Below are 4,279 nucleotides of genomic sequence, written 5' to 3'. Positions count from 1 at the left end.
ATACTTGCATGTGTAGGTTGATTGCTTGACTTATGCTAAGTTGCTAAAATCTGCCAAGACTTAAAGTTGGGAAAAGGCTAGATTTTTATTTTGGTCAAGTAGTCTAATCACCCCCCCCCCTCTAGACATACTTTTGATCCTACAAGTCGTATCAGAGCTTTGGTCTCCATTTGCCTTGATTTCCATAGCTTTGGTGATCATAGCCTTGGTTTCATAACCTAGGAGAGTATGGCGTCTAGCGAGGGAAATTACCACCGTAGAGGTCCTTACTTTGATGGTACTAATTTTGCTAGTTGGAAGCATAAGATGAAAATGCATATTCTTGGACATAACCCTGCCATTTGGGCTATTGTGTGTATTGGCTTGCAAGGTGAATTCTTTGATGGGAGAGAACCGAACCATGAAGCTAGCGCAGAAGAGTTGAAGATGCTGCAATACAATGCTCAAGCTTGTGATATCCTCTTCAACGGATTATGCCCTGAAGAATTAAACAAAATCAGCCGTCTTGAGAATGCAAAGGAAATTTGGAATACCTTGATTGATATGCACGAAGGTACCGACTCCGTCTTGGAATCCAAATTGGATGTGCTTCAAAGTCAGCTTGACAAGTTCAAAATGAAGGATGGTGAAGGTGTCGCTCAAATGTACTCTAGGCTTGCTCTCATCACAAATGAGATTGCCGACTTAGGAAGTGAAGAGATGACCGACAGATTCATCATCAAGAAGATCCTAAGAGCCTTGGATGGAAAATTTGATACCGTGTGCACATTGATCCAAATGATGCCCAACTACAAATATCTCAAGCCTACGAAAGTCATTGGAAGAATTGTTTCTCATGAGATATCTGTAACACCCTCGATGCGGCTATAGCTCCCACGTGTCGAGGCACGACTTAGAGTCATAACCGCATTGAAAGCAATGTCGCAAGCTAGGCAATCATCACAAACATCCCATGCAATATATAGAATAAAAGGGGAGATACATAGTTGGCTTACACTCGCCACGTCACATCAAAGTACATAAATAACAACCATCATACAAACACTCATGGCCCGACTATGGTGCCAAAATAGAAGAAAACCCAACATGCGACAAGGCCCTGAATCGAACCCCAACTAGGCACCACTACTGATCATCGGGAAAAGACACGTAGTAACGCTGAGAGTCCTCGTCGAACTCCCATTTGAGCTCGTATGCGTCACCTGGAGCGGAATCACCTGGACCTGCATCTGGAGTTATAGTATCTGTGAGCCACAGGGACTCAGCAATCTCGCGCCCTCGCGATCAAGACTATTTAAGCTTATAGGAAGGGTAAGGAGAATGTATATGTGGAGCTGCAGCAAGCGACTAGCATATATGGTGGCTATCTTATTCGCAAAAGAGAGCGAGAAGAGGAGGCAAAGCACGAACGAGAAACTAGAGAGCAACCTACGCAAACATTACTCCAACACCGTGTCCACTTCCCGGACTCCGCCGAGAAGAGGCCATCACGGTAACACACTCAGTTGATTCATTTTAATTAATTAAGGTTCAAGTTATCTACAACCGGACATTAACAAATTCCCATCTGCCCATAACCGCGGGCACGGCTTTCGAAAGTTCAATCCCTGCAGGGGAGTCCCAACTTAGCCCATGACAAGCTCTCACGGTCAACGAAGGAATAGACCTCCTCCCAAGACGTTCCGATCAGACTCGGTATCTCGGTAATTCAAGACAACTCCGACAATGGTAAAACAAGTCCAGCAACACCACCCGTTGTGCCGACAAATCCCGATAGGAGCTGCACATATCTCGTTCTCAGGGCACACCGGATAAGCTAAGCGTACAGGAGCCAACGTAACCCAAGTTGTCGAGGGACGGCCCCGCACGGTGCTCTAGGTTGGACCAACACTCAGAGGAGCACTGGCCCGGGGGGGGGGGGGTAAAATAAGATGACCCTTGAGTCCGCGAAACCCAAGGGAAAAGGCTAGGTGGCAAATGGTAAAACCAAGGTTGGGCACTGTTGGAGGAGTTTTATTCAAGGCGGACAGTCCAGGGGTTCCCATTATAACCCAACCGCGTAAGGAACGCGAAAATCCGGGAACATAACACCGATATGACAGAAACTAGGGCGGCAAGAGTGGAACAAAACACTAGGCGAGAGGCCGAGCCTTCCACCCTTCACCAAGTATATAGATGCATTAAGATAACATGGCAATTTAATGATATCCCAACAAGTAAATAAATGATGTCCCAACAAGGAACGGCCTCCGATCTTCACCTGCAACTAGCAACGCTAGAAGAGGGGCTGAGCAAAGCGGTAACATAGCCAATCAACGGTTTGCTAGGATAAGGTGGGTTAGAGGTTTGACATGGCAATTGGGAGGCTGACAAGCAAAAGGTAGGCATCGTAGCATTGGCATAGCAAAAGAGCGAGCAAACTAGCATAGCAAAGATAGTAGTGATTTCGAGGGTATGATCATCTTGCCTGCACAGTTGTCAGAGTTGACTGGATCCTCAAGAGCAAACTCAACGGGCTCCTCGTTAGCGAACTCGTCTCCCGGCTCTACCCAAACAAGACAAACAAGCAACAAGGATACAATCAACCACGTGCAAACTCAAGCAATAAGATGCAAAGATGATATGCTATGTGGGATGCGATGCGGGATGCAAATGCAAGATATGACAGGAAATGCATGAACCCGGCCTCAACTTGGAAAACCAAGTGTGCCACTGGAAAGAGGGTATGAAATCGCTTGAAAACGATATAAAGAACGCCGGAATCGGAGTTACGGTTTGGAAATGGCAAGCGATTTAAGAATGACACCGGTCTACGATTTACAACAAGTAGGCATCTAAATGCAATGAAATGAACATGCTACAGCCACCAAACATGACAAGAAAATACATGGAAGGGATGCACACAAGATGCTTAACAAAAGTCTAGCACTGAGCTACGGCCAATTCATCCATTATGAGGTTCAAACAAGCATGGCAAAAACACAAATGCAAAACAGATTTCAGACTTAGTGAAATTAACACTTGTCTGAAATTTCAGATCACGAAGCCCTCTTCGGAGCAGCAAAACAACATGATACATGACCTGATTAAGACAAGTAAGAACATGGCACGGAGCTACTCAACAAGCTTAACAAAAGACCCAAAGTGACCTGGGGCCAAAAGGGTTCACAAAATATACTAACGGGCACACGAACATAGCTAAAACACAATCAGTTTTCAGACTTAGTGAAAACTGAGACATGCTGAAATATAACTCACGAAGGCACGTAAACGAGCTCGATGCACTCACCACGGTGCAAGTCATGGCAAGGCAAGAATACATCCATTAAGAAGGCACAAAATTCTAGCTATAAATGGCAAGAACAATGGCATAGCATGCACGGATCAACCACAACAACATCAGCAAAATCACAAACGAGTTGATGATTTGCCTAGATTCACAACGAAGCAAAAGTAGAGCTCGATTGACTCAAGCTAGGGTGCTCCATAATTGCAAGAAATGACATGGATGGATAGAGCACTACAACATTAACAAAACTCCCTTACTGATCATCCTCAAAAGAGGCACGGATCACTCGGAAACAACATGAACACATGGCATCATGAACTAAATAATCCCAGACTTAGTGAAAACTACTAAGTCCCTGAAAACAGATTTACCGGGTGCCTCACTTTGCAAGCTTGCACAAGTCACCACACACATCCCAAAAATGCATGGGTTGCACCTCTGGAAAGAAGACAAAATCCTTAACAAAACATATGAAGGACTCATAGGCATATCATGCACACAATAATCATGTCAAAAATGACAAAAGTCTAAGATGAACTAGCAGATCTGACAATTAACTCACGAAGCCCTCTTCTAACAGCATTTCGGGCATCAAGACGAGCTCAAATGGAAATGATGCAATGGAATGAAATGATGTACTCGTCAAGACGAACATTTTGATGCACTATATGCCCAAATCGGACCAATGATGCAAAGTTACAGCAGGTCAAAGATTGCATAAAAATTAGGGTTTCGGGAGGAGAAAGTCAACCGTTCGTTTGAATCTCAGATCTGGATCGGGGCGAGCACTGTTCACCGACACTGTAGCACGCACGCACGATGAGGATGGCCGGACGGAGTTGGAGGTGGAGAGGCCAGCCGGTGAGGGGGCGGCGGATCCGACGACGAGGGGCGGCGGCGGAGCGGCGTGGGGCGGCGCTCGAGGCCGGGAGGAGGCGCGGCGGGCTTGGGGCGAGGCGGCGGCGAGCTCCGACGGCTTGGCGGTGATGG

The sequence above is a fragment of the Triticum aestivum genome, chromosome 5A, assembly GCF_018294505.1.
Source record: "Triticum aestivum cultivar Chinese Spring chromosome 5A, IWGSC CS RefSeq v2.1, whole genome shotgun sequence".
In the NCBI taxonomy this organism is placed as follows: domain Eukaryota; kingdom Viridiplantae; phylum Streptophyta; class Magnoliopsida; order Poales; family Poaceae; genus Triticum; species Triticum aestivum.
The sequence above is the reverse complement of the archived record's forward strand: the minus strand, read 5'-3'. Positions refer to the sequence as shown.